The sequence below is a fragment of the Rutidosis leptorrhynchoides genome, chromosome 11 (genome assembly GCF_046630445.1).
Source record: "Rutidosis leptorrhynchoides isolate AG116_Rl617_1_P2 chromosome 11, CSIRO_AGI_Rlap_v1, whole genome shotgun sequence".
Lineage (NCBI taxonomy): Eukaryota > Viridiplantae > Streptophyta > Magnoliopsida > Asterales > Asteraceae > Rutidosis > Rutidosis leptorrhynchoides.
Window position 1 is genome coordinate 408,908,551 of NC_092343.1, and position 15,951 is coordinate 408,924,501.

Genomic DNA, 15,951 nt, shown 5'->3' on the forward strand with positions numbered 1-15,951 from the left:
GATTTGAATGTAGACTAACGGTTTCTTTTATACTGTACCATTGTTCGTCGGTACGAATGTACGTAGCGGACAATTCCGCAACATAGTCATCTTCATAATACAGCACGTCAGTGTGTTCGAACGGTACCTTTTCTTTCAAAAAAGCTAACGAGTCCTGTAAACCAAAGTCGCGAACATCAATTTCTTCAAACGAAGCTTTCGAAGCACGCATATAATCGTAAACTTTATTTTCATTACGGAATTCACTACGGTAATACACGTGAGTGAGTGAAGTTTGTGCTTTGATTTGGAATTGAGAAGTTGAATGTGGTTTCTGTTTTGTTTATGGTTTGTATATATACTTGAAAAATAAAATATATCCGTTACATTAAATACGTTTAATATGACAAAAAAACCAATCTTTCTCACCCCCAAATATGCTTCAAAGTGATACGCACCAGGGCGAAGTGGGAGGTGGCGGTTGAGGGCGGCCCATGGCGGTGACATTGCCATCGGCGCCCTCAGAGGGCGGACGTGAGGGCGGCCCAGCACACGTACTGTTGGGAATGGTTTAAGTGAAATTATGTTTACGTGAATTTGAAATCCTAATTGACACTCTAACTTCATATTTTTCCTAATTTCATTCACTCCATATTTTTGAAATCATAACCATTTCAAGTCGACTTTCATGTTCAAGTCAATATATGTGTGTAGGTACATATTTATATTGAACGGCATTTTGGGATCATCTAGGGGGACTTAACCACCCATGCGATCATCTCTCACGGTTACATAACCCGCCCCCAACTGCCGCCTCGAGGAAACCCGGACCAATTCGAGGGCACGACATGTAAAACCCCCATCCCCGCTGACCCCCACAACGATGTGCGAAAGGCGACCTTGGGTGGAATTCAAGATTAAGGGATATCATTGTGTGCAATGCTTTCACCCCAGGGAATCGAACTCCTAGCCTCTAACAAAGAGGTATGGGTCATTACCACTCGAATAATAACACAAGGATTATGTGTATTGAATTAATAAAATTTATCTACAACTTCCTTTACAACATCTTATTTGAAAAAGTATACACTATGACTGAGCAAGATATAGTTTTAGTTTTTATGGTTATTCATTTTGTTAATTTGTATATATGTTCGATTATATGTATATTAGTTTGGTGTGATACTTTACAAAACCTGAACGGTCGTATATTATGAATATGCAACGCTAACATGTCGTAAATTTGTACATTTGCAGCTTCCTCTACAAAGTCCTAACTAACTAACTAACTACCTACCTACCAGACTAAGCTACATCTCTTCATTAGGTTACGAATACTAGTAAATTAACTAACAAAAAATGAATGAGTACATTAGAATGAAGTGACTACTGTATATTAAAACTATATATTAAATATTTGTTCATTACATATCTTGTAACATATATGTTACATCAATCAATGATGTTAGAAAATTAGAACATATATGCTTAACTAAAATTGCATCCTTGTCTTTCGTCTGCATTCGCTTCGAGTACGTTGTATTAACCGCAACTTGTGGCCCTTACCTTTGAGGCACATTTCGTAGTTGCAAACCGAAATTCTAAGGAGAAATAATATGGTGAAATCCGTTGAGATCAGCATGCACAAGTTTTGTTGTACGCTTTATATCTGGCTGTACGTTATCTCCTACATTCAACTGCCAACTTCTTCTGCAATTCTTTCAGCCTATACAATATTTCTTGAAATGTTGGTCGTGATTGTGGATCGCTGATCATATAAAAGAAAATGTTAGTTGTCAATTATTTAAAAACCATGGAGGGTATTTTAGACATTTTAGTGATAGTCATCGAAGGGACCAACCAACCTGCACCAACAGCTTTCGATAAGAGAATCCCACAGTGGATCCACATCTTTTGGAATCTCTAGTTTTTTATTCGAAAATCCTACGGCTCTGATAACCTGCATGTATCATTTCTTCTGTTTAAACCCATAATCCATAACTATATCTTATAAGAAACATATAATCCTAGCTTTAATAGAATTTTGGAAATTGTATTGATCCTTAGAAGACTACATATGAACAGATAGACTTTTGGAGCCAATATTTCTATTAGAAAGTGCTATATTTGAACTCAAGAGTCAGAGCAAAGGAGCAATGACTTTTAAGATCAAACAAACAGCATTTAAGGTCAAACTTAACATGATATTAGAATCTTCTTAAGACAAAATTAACCACTATATTAATTTTTATGATGTAAATTAAAATAAACATATTTGTTTTAACAAACAGCATTTAAGGTCAAACTTAACATGATATTAGAATCTTCTTACACTACAAGAAAAGACACTTTTCCCGACGACTCTTTTCCCGACGACATAAGTCGTCGGCATTAATACCGCAAAACGACAAAAAAATACACTTCGATGTCAGATTTTTCAGACTTGTTGTTGACCACCCTATCCCGACGACATGTCGTCGCATTGTCGTCGCTAACAGTTTAACCCTTTTTTCAGTTTTATGTCATAGCGGCAAAGTGATAAAAAAAATCCCGCCAAAGTATTCCAGACGACATGTCGTCGGGAATGCTAAACCATTTTTTATTTTTATATATAAAAATTAATTTAAAATTAGGTATATCTAATCCGACGACATGTCGTCTGGATAGAGGGTCCACTTAATTTTTCATTTCGCTCCAAATAAAATTTCGTTTCCCTCCAGATACCTAGTCAACGAAAGTCAATTCATTAAGCTGACTATACCGACGACATGTCGTCGGTAAAGCGTCGTCGGGAAAAGAAACGGACTTAAATCCCTAATTGTTGTCTGCTACTTCACTTTTCACAAACAAAACTCGCAAATTTTCTCTCAAGTACACCGAGTGTTTTCAACATAATTCGATGGTATCTTCATGCTCTTAGCTTCCACTAACAATTTCTCCTCAAATCTGCTCCAAGGTATGATTTATCCATCTCTTTCTTTTCTTTTCTTTTTTTATTTGCGGGATTTTGTTGCTCACTCCATTTTTTTTTTATATTTATGTCTTTAATCCGTATGAATTAACTTTTTTCTGCAATTTTGTGTTTATTTTATGAAGTTAGGGTTTGTTTTTAGTTAATTTATTTAAGATTAAAGTTTGGGTTTGTGTTTAATTGTTAAATTTATGAAGTTAGGTTTTTATTTAGTTAATTTGCTAAGAATCAAAGTTAGAGGATGTGTTTAATTGTTAGATTTATAAAGTTAGGGTTTGTTTTTAAACTTTAAAATGGTCTCTGTCTTTGTAGAATTTAGTCCCAAAACTTTTTCAAAGTGGTATCTGTCTTTGTACAGTGTGGGTCAAGTTGAACATCAAAGTACTGATACCCGTATCTACAGGAAACAAAGTAAATTTTGATATTTGTTACTTTGTAATAAACTAGCCTTATGAGAGAAGATGAATGTGAGTAAATGAGTGATAAAAAGAGTAGCAGTGGGCAGTGGGCAGTGGCTGCAAGCAAGCAGGCAAAAGTAACATTATAAACTTTATACTTTGGTATAAAAAACATCATTGTGATCTTAAATATGTTTAATGGATTATAACAATTGAATGCACCATTTGTATATTTGTTGGAGATATTAGTTACACTACGGAGTACTAATTTTCAGCGGAACTTGAATATTTATTTTTGAGAGATGAAATTAAAAATTAACTGAAAGGGCTATGCTAGCAACTGTAATGAGTTCATATATAAAGAAAATAATATATGTTATATACTATGCTTAATTACTTGTATGTTCATTTACTTGCTAAATGTATGTTCATTTACATTTGTATCTATTTACTTGTATGCTTAATAGGTCCTTGATAAATATGAGTTTGATTTATGTAGTTGTATGTCGTTGTTGTTAACATGACGATTGATAAGAGTTGGATCCATTTGAGAGATCGGTTTTCCTCTGCCTTTAGAACTGGTCTGGACGCATTTATTGAGAGGTGCAAGAACCATTTGAATCATGAAGGTCAATGTCTTTGCCCGTGTATAAAGTGTGGTAATAGAAGATGGGCTAATCTTCAAACAATTGATGCTCATATTGAAATTAATGGGTTTGAAGGCTCTTACACAACGTGGGCATATCATGGAGAGTCGTGGAATGATCCACCGGTATTTAATGAGTCAACAAATTCGTTGGAGGATTTCTTGCACGATGTTCATGGGGAGAATATTGATGATCCGATGCAAGGGTAAATTCTATTAGTTAAAAACCTTAAGAGCTTTCTTTTCATTTGATTAAATTTTATTGGTTCTAATATTATATATTAAGTTTTGATTGATTTCATTTATTTGCAGCTAGCTAAGGATCATGAGAAGCCTCTCACTCTCATTGATGATTGGGAAGATAGGCATACAGATGATCTTGGGAATTGGGATGGTGCTGAAAAAGCGCGCGAACAACATGTAAGTAATTTGACTGTTTATTTATGTCACCTGAGTCGAATGATTTATATATATACATACTTTTTCATATGCAGCTCAAACATGCTTTTTCATTGTTTATTAATTAGAGGTGATGTTATATCACGTTTTTTCATATGATTATTGCATTCGTAAGTAGATACTTAATTATCTAATGTTAATACGTGTGTTTGTGTAAATTTATATGTCAACAGTCAATATGTAACTTAATTGGTGTGAACACAAATTAGCTCCAGTCTTGATTGGATAGTCTTACTTCTAAACATGAGATTATTCAACTTTACAGTACCCAAACACGCTTAATACGTTTTTGTATGCAACAACTTATATGTGAAAATAATTCGGTAATATACCTATATTCTTACAGCTAGTATGTTTTGTATGCAACAACTTATATGTATGTATATATATTAATAACGGAGGCTAATAATTATCATCTTATTTAATTTATAGGAGGAAATGAAGGAGTTGAAACGTTTGAAACCTAATCTTAGCGAAGAAATTTTTTTTGAGAAAGTTTTGGGGTTTCGACGTGGGCACAACGTTGGACGGGGTAGAAAACTACCTCAAGCCGCGGTTTCCCAAATGTCATCTGGCTCATACGGATCGACATCGAGAACACCGGAAGCACCTCCGTCAACATGTAGTGGCTGTGAACAATTGACTCATTGGGTGACAAATTTTGTTACCAATAATCAGAATGTGGGAAATTTACATCTCCCTGACTATCCTTGTGCCACCAATTCAGATGCCCCCGGTCCAAGTGGTTCCCACAATGAAGATCTCGATGAGGAAAGTGATGAATTCGAAGGTTAGGTTTAGTTTGACATTAGTCAGGTTTTAAGTTTGGATTATGTTTGAAATGTTTGGATAATGTTTAAATGTTTGGACCATGTTAATTTTTAGGATTGTATTCGAATGTTTGAACATGTAATCTTTTGGATGATGTTAAATGTTATTTTGAACGTTTAGGATTGTAAGTTGATTGTTTTAAAAATTTGAGCAGGAATTGTACTTTTTGTGTTCCGTATTCTGCTGGAACGCAGCTGTTTTCGATATTGTTAAAAATATTTGGAGGCTTTCCCGATGACATGTCGTCGGGAAACAGTCGTCGCGAATAATTACTTTGACCAAAAAGGTCAAAACAGTCAAAGTTGGACTTTTTAGTGTCTAATGATGTGTCGTCGCAAATTGTCGTCGCAAAAAGTGTCACTTGATCTTTGACTGTGTCAGTCAAAGTGGGTCCCAGCTGTCGTCGGAATAGACGAAAATGGCCGTCGGGAATACCTTTTCGCGACGAGGCTTTAGGGACGACTGATTGGCGACGACCCGTCGTCGCGAAAGGTCTTTCCAGACGACATGTCGTCGCAAAATGTCGTCTGGAAAAGGCTCTTTTGTTGTAGTGTTAAGGCAAAATTAACCACTGTATTAATTTTTATGACGTAAATTAAAAATAAACATATTTGTTTTGATTTAATAAACCTCTATGCTTGATCTGACTCGATAGTCAAACATAGATTGATATAAAAATGTTGTTCTTTTTGGAGAAGTTTTATAGCCACTTTGATCTTTATAAAAATAGTCAAAAATAGATCGTTCTAATATGTGATATGTAAGGATATTAGGACCCAAAACAACGCAAGTGATTCAACAAGATCACTCACCGATAGTAATTCTACAAGATTACTAACCCACTTAATGAACGAAAGATTATAAATGCAAGAAATGTAAATCGACACAAGAGATAACGTGGTTATATGCAATCGTTGTGATTGCTTTAGTCCACGGACCAACTAGAGAATGTATTACTGAATATTTGTGGTGTGTTTACAATGAGTTACAAGAGGGTCTATTTATAGAATGGTTTAAAGAGTAAGTTAAAAACAATTCCTTGAAGCTTCATGTGAGTTTCCTGACAGCTTCATGGAAGCTACATGTGAGTTTCCTGACAGCTTCGTGGAAGCTACATGTGAATTTCCTCACAACTTCGTGGAAGCTACATGTGAGTTTCCTAACAACTTCGTAGAAGCTTCGTGTGAGCTTCCTGGAATCTTCCCTCTAATTGTTTAAAGTTCTCCATATCTCCAACAATCTCCCACTTGGAGACTTTGAACAAACCCAACCTTCGTCAACCCAAAATATCAACGATCTAACCAAGAACGTTAAACCACCAATATACCGCCAAACTCCATTTGGGACACGCACACTCAACACATACTTCGGATGAGCAGACTTTCGATACAAGGTCTTCAATACTACTTGTTAGAATTGAAACATTAACTCTCTAATTCTCTAGTTGGGGTCTTCTCTCATCAATTCATTAGAAGACCAATTGAGGTAATGCAAAACCTCAATTTCTCTGTCGTAACAACCTTAGTAAACATATCAGCAGGATTCTTCGTACCAAGGATTTTCTCCAATAATAAAGTACCATCATTTATATGTTGTCGAATAAAATGATACCTTATCTTGATGTGTTTCGTACGACTATGAAACACCGGATTCTTCCCAAGATGAACCGCACTTTGATTGTCACAATTCAAGACACAATAGTCTTGTCTTTTACCCAACTCACCTAAGAAGTTTTTCAACCAAACAAGCTCTTTAGAAGCTTCTGCAATAGCCATATATTCGGCTTCGGTGGTTGATAAAGCAACACTCTTTTGTAGTCGAGACATCCAACTAACCGCCGTCTTCCCTATTGTGAAAACATAACCCGTAGTGCTTTTTCCCGAATCATCACATCCACCCAAATCAGCATCCGCATAACCCCTAAGTATGAGATTGTTTTTGGAGAAACACAATCCCATATTAGAAGTACCTTTCAAATAACGAAGCAACCATTTGACTGTTTTCCAATGCTCTTTCCCCGGATTAGACATATAACGACTTACAACTCCCACTGCTTGAGCAATATCGGGTCTTGTACAAACCATAGCATACATAATACTACCCACGGCCGATGCATATGGAACCATTTCCATATCCGTTTTGTCTTTTACCGTCTTTGGTGATTGACTTTTCGATAACTTAATCGTGCTACCCAAAGGCATAGAACGAGCCTTTGAATTCTCCATATTAAACCTCTCTACTACTTTCTCAATATATTTGGATTGAGACAAGTATATAGTACCTTTCACATGATCACGTACAATACTCATGCCAAGTATTTTCCTAGGACCACCAAGATCTTTCATCTCGAATTCACGGGAAAGTAATCCCTTCAACTTGTTAATTTCGAACATGTTGGAACCTGCAAGTAACATGTCATCAACATACAACAATAAGATTATATAAGAAGACTTGAGTTTCTTCAAGTAGCAACAGTGATCCACTTAATATCTTAAGAAACCAATCTTCTTCATAAAATCATCAAACTTCAAGTACCATTGCCGAGGTGCTTGCTTCAATCCATACAAACTTTTCTTTAGCTTAAAAACCCACTTCTCTTTACCCTTTACCTCAAAGCCCTCGGGTTGCCTCATGTAGATCTCTTCAACAAAATCACCATGCAAGAATGCGGTCTTCATATCTAGTTGCTCTAGATGTAAGTCTTCGGATGCAACTATAGAAAGTACCAAACGGATAGTAGTCATTTTAACTACTGGTGAAAATATCTCTTTGTAGTCAACCCCTTCCTTTTGTTGAAAGCCTTTGACTACCAAACGAGCCTTGTACCTTTTCTTGCCATCCAACTCATTCTTGATTCGATACACCCATTTACTTTGCAACGCCCTTTTATCATGAGGTAACTTCACTAGTGACCAAGTTTTATTCTTCTCAAGTGACCCCATCTCTTCTTTCATGGCAAGCTTCCATTGTATGGATTCTTTTGTCTTTCTTGCCTCAAAGTAACTTTCGGGTTCACCATTCTCGGTATAGAGCAAGTAGTTTGCTGATGGAGAATACCTAGGATTAGGTTTGGGCACTCTAGTCGAACGTCTTATTGTAGGAATAACCGAAATGGTTGGACCGATTTCATTTGTGTCCTCCTCATCACTAGAACTCGCACTATGTTCGAAATCATCACCGCTTTTCGAACCATCCCCATCATTAGCATTTTTCGATGCCACACCGTTTGTTGGTAATTCATTGTTTCCCGTACTCCCACTAGAACCTGTAAGATCATCAATAGAAACATCGTCAAAAGTAACATGACCCGGTTTAGGACTCCCCGTTTCCGGTATACCATAGACCGAATCTTCATCAAAAGTAACATCGCGAGAATGAATTACTTTTCTAGCCTCGTTATCCCAACAACGATAACCCATTTCATCCGACCCGTAGCCACTGAAAATACACTTCTTTGACTTAGCTTCAAGCTTGTCTCTATCCGCATCTTTGGTCTTCACATATGCATTACACCCAAAGATCCTCAGGTGACCATAACTCACCCTCTTACCTTGCCATTCTTCCTCGGGAATTCGGAAACCCAACGGTGTTGAGGGTCCCCTATTTATCAAATAAGCCGCCGTATTTACCGCATCCGCCCAAAACATCTTAGGCAAACCGACATGTAGTCTCATACTCTTAGCCCTTTCATTTAACGTACGATTCATACGTTCGGCGACCCCATTATGTTGCGGTGACTCCGGTACCATTTTCAACATTCTAATACCGAGCTTTGCACAATGGTCTTTAAACTCAAGACTACCATATTCTCCTCCATTATCCGACTTCAAGCACTTGACTTTCAAATTAGTCTCATTTTCTACCATAGCTTTCCACTTCACAAAAGTATTAAATACATCGGATTTAGCTTTAAGAAAATAAACCCATACCTTTCGAGTGGAGTCGTCAATGAAGGTGACATATTAGCGAGAACCTCCATGTGATTCTACATTGGTTGGACCAAACACATCCGTATGAACAAGCTCTAATTTCTCCAACTTAGGAGCATTTCCCGATTTTCCAAAAGTCACCTTCTTTTGCTTCCCATATACACATGGTTCGCAAAATCCAAGTTCTACCTTTTTTAAATCTGGAATTCTCCCACTCGAAAAAAGCATCTTCATACCCTTCTCACTCATATGCCCTAGTCTTCGGTGCCATAGAGTTGATTCGGACTCAACATTAAACGTAGCAACAACCGTGTCTTCATCAAACACTTCAACCATATAAAGAGTTCCTGTAAGACCCTAATATTTATTATACGGAAGGGTATTTATGCTACATAAAGTGCAGGAAGCATTGTGTAATTAAACAAAGCTCAGATTCTGCCCAGACATGGGTGCGCGCCGCGCACGAGCCCAGCGACAGAATTCTGTTTTTTCTATTTTGGGTTTAATGAGGGGCTTTTTGGTCTTTTCACTTGAGGCCGGATGTGAAGCCATATCAGCTGGTTAGACTCAATTTTGGATCACATTTCACATCCATTAACACTCTCAAATCATTCTAGAGAGATAGGGAGATTTCTAGAGAGAGATTTGGGGTTTTGGAGAAGAAGGAGCTTGAATTGATCAAAGTCTCGGGTTTTAAAGTTGTTTACCTCGTTCCTAGCTACGTTTTGGTGGTTGTGGTAAGTTCTAACTCCGAATTTCATTGTTTGATTTTGATAATCAAGTTAGGGTTTGAACTTAAATTGATGAGAAACCCATTTAAACTCTTGAAGTGAGTTTAGTGATGCTAGTAATCGGGTTTGTTGTTATTGTTGGTGGATTTTGGGTTAGTGAACTAATTGGCCATGATTAGGACTTGAAATTGGGTTTAATCACTTAAGTTAGTGATTATGGAAATATTGAAACCCATTTAGGGTTATTTGGTTGACTAGTTTTGACTTTGGGTCAAAATTAGGGTTTATGGGCAATTTGGAGATTTGTAAGTGTTTAACACTTGTGTTCGGGTTTAATTGGTGTGTTAGGACCATTCTCACTTGTGTTAGTGATTATTGGTTAATTTTGGGCGCGGTTTGTACTTGGAAGTGCATTTGGGTCGAATTTGCACTAAGTGTCAAATTGGGTTGGTTTGTAAATCCAATCTAAGTGTGTTGTTGAATTTGTGATAATGGAATAGGTACTTTCCATTGGCGAGTTGCGGTTTACTTGGAAGCATTCATCAAGGCGACAAGGTGAGTGTTAATATCCTATGTGTATATGTATGTGTAGGATGGGTGCGGGTCGGGTGAAGTGGTTCTCGGTTATAGAGCTCACTTCACATATAGGTGGATTTGATGGACTTTTTTATGAGTCCAATTGGCACGGTTGTGCGTTTTGGTTGACCATCTTTGGCGAAGTACGCGTTCGCGTGTACATTATCACACGTGGTTGTGATGTGGTTGATATAACCCCAATGGTGAAGGGTTTAATGTTGAGAAGTGAATCGCGTGTGGTTTCGGATTCACGATGACGCGTGTGGTTTCGGCCATCTTATCAAATGAATCTCGTGTAGTTCGGATTCATGGTGACTCGTGTAGTTCGGTCATCTTATTGAGGTATTAATCTCGTGTGGTTCGGATTACTAAGGCTCGTGTAGTTCGGCCAACCTCGATGATGTGGAGATAGTAATCTCGTGTAGTTTCGGATTACTAACGCTCGTGTAGTTCGGTCAATCTTCATTGTGGTACTTGGTTCTCGGTATTGGGTTAAGGGGTCAACCTTGTGCGTTATATATATTGTTATATATTAATGTATTGTTGTGGTGTAGCTAACCCTCCGGGTGTAGCTTCTTGGCGTTGTTCACATCGTCATTGGTGAACTTATAATTGTTGTTGTATCTTTAGCTCGTTGCTTAGAGATCGTACGGTATGCTTAATGTAGTGCCTTATATATGGATGCTTCGGTATGCGGTATTTGTTATTTCGTGGCGTGTCCATTTTATGCATATATATGTATGTAGTATATTATCATTCACTAAGCGTTAGCTTACCCTCTCGTTGTTGACTCTTTTTATAGATTGCATGCGGATGGTGGCTCGGGTAAGCGCGAGGATTAGAGGACTTGCATAGTTGCTTTAGAAGATCTTGCTTTTGGATTGATTAGGATTGGGTAGCGTATCCCCAATCGCCATGCTCGGTCTTTATTTTGTGTTAAAAGTCATGTGGTCGAAAACTTGTATTTTGTACGAAAGTCGTAAAACGACCGATGTGGGCCCGGTCTCGTAAAACTCATTTTATTATTGGAACGTGTTAGTTTTAACTAATATAAATTGTTGTGAAAAGCGTTTGGTCTAAAAGTGTCGAGAAGTCGAAGATCTTTTCGCGAAAAATGGACATTTTGATCAGAACTGTCTCAGGCCTTGTGCGCGCCGCGCACAGGCAGTGGTGCGCGCCGCGCACCCTCCAGATCAGTTTTAATTTTTTTTTTATTTCGCGTTTTTGGTTGGTTAACGGGTTGGGTTGTTACAGTTCCCCTTTTATGTCCACGAGCCACTACACAACTACCCTTAACCACCTTCCATTGGCGGTTTTCAAAAGTAACCGCGTTACCTTCATCATCTAATTGACCAACCAAAATAAGTTTCCTTTTTAATTTAGGAATGTACCTTACGTTTTTCAAGGTCCAATTAGAGCCAAGAGTAGTCTTCAATAAAACATCTCCAATGCCCTCTATATTGAGTTGTTTGTCATCCGCCAATCTCACCTTGCCTTGATATGAACGAAAATTCTTCATCATGCTTTTGACATGAGTAGCATGAAACGAAGCTCCCGAATCCAAAATCCAAGACTCCATAGAATTTTCAACACTACATAAAAGTGCATCATCACTTTCTTCCTCGGTCAAGCTCACACCTTTCGCCGGACCATTTTTACAATTCCTTTGAAAGTGTCCTTTTTGATTGCAACCCCAACAAACAGCTTCACTTCTATCTTTCGATGGATACCTCTTCTTAGACTTCTTTCTACCCTTCTTCTCACCGCGATCAAATTTCCTACCACGGTTGTTGGTACTTAACAAAGAACCGGATGTTGATTCCCCCGAGTTTCTCCTACGAGTATCTTCACCAAGAATCAAATCCCTTATTGCTTCAAACGCTAGCTTAGTAGTTCCCGTAGAGCTACTAACCGCGGTAACCGTACCCGACCAACTTTTCGGTAATGATGAAAGCAAGATTAGTGCTTTTAGTTCATCATCAAACTTAATTTCTACCGATTCAAGCCTTGAAACGATATTATTAAATTCATTGATATGATCCGTTGCACTCGTACCTTCCTTCATCTTTGTATTGAACAATTGACGCATGAGAAATACCTTATTAGAAGTGGTAGGTTTCTCATACATGTTAGAGAGTGCTTTCAAGTAAGCAAACGTCGTCTTCTCATTCACAACGTTGTATGCAACGTTCTTAGCAAGTGAAAGACGAATAGCGCCCAAAGCTTGATGATCCAAAAGCGTCCAATCGGCATCGTTCATGCTTTCAGGCTTGGTCTCTAACAAGGGTTGGTGTAGCTTCTTTTGATACAAGTAATCTTCAATTTGCATCTTCCAAAAGCCAAAGTCTCTCCCATCGAATCGGTCGATTCTAAACTTCCCGTCTTCTGCCATCATTCCCTTAACGAAACCTTGTGCTCTGATACCAGTTGTAAGGATATTAGGACCCAAAACAACGCAAGTGATTCAACAAGATCACTCACCGATAGTAATTCTACAAGATTACTAACCCACTTAATGAACGAAAGATTATAAATGCAAGAAATGTAAATTGACACAAGAGATAACGTGGTTATATGCAATCGTTGTGATTGCTTTAGTCCACAGACCAACTAGAGAATGTATTACTGAATATTTGTGGTGTGTTTACAATGAGTTACAAGAGGGTCTATTTATAGAATGGTTTAAAGAGTAAGTTAAAAATAATTCCTTGAAGCTTCATGTGAGTTTCCTGACAGCTTCATGGAAGCTACATGTGAGTTTCCTGACAGCTTCGTGGAAGCTACATGTGAATTTCCTCACAACTTCATGGAAGCTACATGTGAGTTTCCTAACAACTTCATAGAAGCTTCGTGTGAGTTTCCTGGAATCTTCCCTCTAATTGTTTAAAGTTCTCCATATCTCCAACATGATATATAATCTTGTTAGTCCACAATTAGGGTGTTCTATCTTGTTCTTGATAGTGTTAATGGGTTTTGGTTGTTAGATGATGAACTAGAGAGAAGTTAAAGAGATAATTTCATAACAATGAACTTTACACTGGAGAATTATAACATACCTGCACCGGGTCAAGATCACCAAAAGGAATCTTCTCGGTGATAATTTCCCACAGTACCACACCATAGCTATACACATCAGACCTACAGATTACCAACACCAAAACAAATTTTAGATTCACAAATTATTATAAATTAAAAATAATTTTTTTTTGGATACGAGCGTACTTTTCATCTGCTTTCCCATTACGTAGATTTTCAGGAGCCATCCATTGAGGCTACAAAAATAAAGGAATAACATCCACAAGAATTCGGTAAATAGCATATTATGTCATATAAAGTGAAAGGTAGACCGTTTGACCTCAAAATTAAGTTGTAATATTTGTGCTTTACTACTATTGATCGTGGAACTAGAGACAAAAGAGGATTGCAATACCGTTCCTTTCATTGTCTTTGTATTCATGGACATTTGATACTTGATACGTGAGAGTCCGAAGTCACCTACCTATAATAAGATCATATTATTATTGGTAAACACTTGCACAACAGCCACATCAGCATATAGAAAGGTCAAATCATACCTTCACAGTCCAGTTCTTATCGACTAGCAGATTTGAAGACTTCAAATCACGGTGAATGATAGGCAGTTGGCAATGGTGAAGATAATTCATTCCTCGGGCCTATTAGAAAATCATTAATAATAAGATAAAATCCAAAAGAAGTTTTCTTGTAAACAGTAAGGTGTTATTTGTTTTTTAGTCGGCAAATCTAATTATGCTTTATGTCTGCGGCGCACAGATTGTTTGTTTTTCTAAAGACATAAGATCAAATAATGTCTTTATTCTGTCTGCAAACTCGCAGACTTAAAAATAGCTTCTAACTGTTGCAGACATGATTAAGTTATTTTGCAGACATAAAAACAAACAGTCTTCACTATTCAACACCACTCATCATACAGACCTTTAGACACATTTTCTCTACAGACATGGTTCACAATTCAGACAAAAACATTTTAAAAAACAAACAACACCTAAGCATGAAGCTACTTACAATGTAAATGGCCATGCGAAGACGCCGTTTCCAATCTAAGCCGGTTGTATTTCTCTGAAGTATTCGAAACAAACTTCCACTGCACAACAAAACTAAATGATGTTATGCGAGGTGTATATAAAATAGCTTTATATTTTAGCAGGAAATACTATTAAATACGATACAATTTTACACAAGATATTTATTTATTTATAGAATGGATATACTTAAACCTTGGTACAACACTTATAGGCAGTGTACCTAATCGTACAGTAGTGTAGTTTTTAGTAAGTCCGGTTCGTTCCACAAGGAAAATCTTTAAACAAAGCTTAACGCTATATTAGTTTACTTTTATAAAAATACAAATATATATATAAGTAATATTATTATTATAAAGGGGGGTTTTTACCGTTTAATGACCGGTTTGTCGATTTTAAAACTTTAGTCGCAGTTAAAAACAAATGTAAAATAATAAATAAATACAAGACTTAATTTAAAGCGTAAAGTAAATAACGATAATGAAATTGCGAATAATAAAAGTGCGATAAAATAAACTTGCGATAATTAAAAAGTACGATAATTAAAAGTGCAATTAAATACAATAACAATAAAAATGCGATAATTAGAAGTGCAATTAAATATAAAATAAAGGAAATTAAATATGAAATAAAAGAATTATGCTTATTTAAACTTCCGTAACCATGATGTTTGACGTGTTCATTTTAGTTTTATGCCCATGGGTTAATTGTCCTTTGTCCTGGATTATTTAATATGTCCATACGGATTTGTCCATAATAGTCCATCAGTCATAAATATAAAGAGCGAAAGCCTTCGTCAAATTATTCTTATTCCCGAAGTCAAATATTCCAACTAATTGGGGATTCGAATTGTAACAAGGTTTTAATACTTTGTTTAATGAATACACTAGGTTATCGACTGCGTGTAAACCAAGATTTTACTACTTTGTTAACAATTACACCAATTACCCTTGAATGTAATTCACCCCTGTTTCAACAAGTCTATTAACTATTAATCCAGTTCCGTGTCCGGTAAAATGAATAATTATTGGTATTTATAGATATCCCGCCCACCGTACCCAGTCAAGCGTATGTGGTTATATATAAATACGTCGAATTATAAGTTTGTATATTAAATTAACAAGGTATTATTTAGTTAATATAAAACCCATTAATAGCCCATAGTCTAATTTCCACAAGTGTCGTTCTTTTATCCAAACCCCAATTATGGTACAAAGCCCAATTACCCAATTTTAGTAATTAGCTCAACATCATGATTACTTCGGATTAAATAAGCATAATAATAACTTAGCTACGAGACATTAATGTAAAAAGGTTGAACATAACTTACAATGATTAAAAATAGCGTAGCGTTACACGGACAGAATTTC

At 36.7% G+C, this 15,951-nt stretch overlaps 1 pseudogene; it reads right to left on the minus strand.

Annotated features, from left to right (window-relative positions):
- Nucleotides 1–1,614: 1,614 nt before the first annotated feature.
- Nucleotides 1,615–15,951, minus strand: part of LOC139876209 (probable serine/threonine-protein kinase SIS8) — a 33,297-nt pseudogene continuing 18,960 nt past the window's right edge.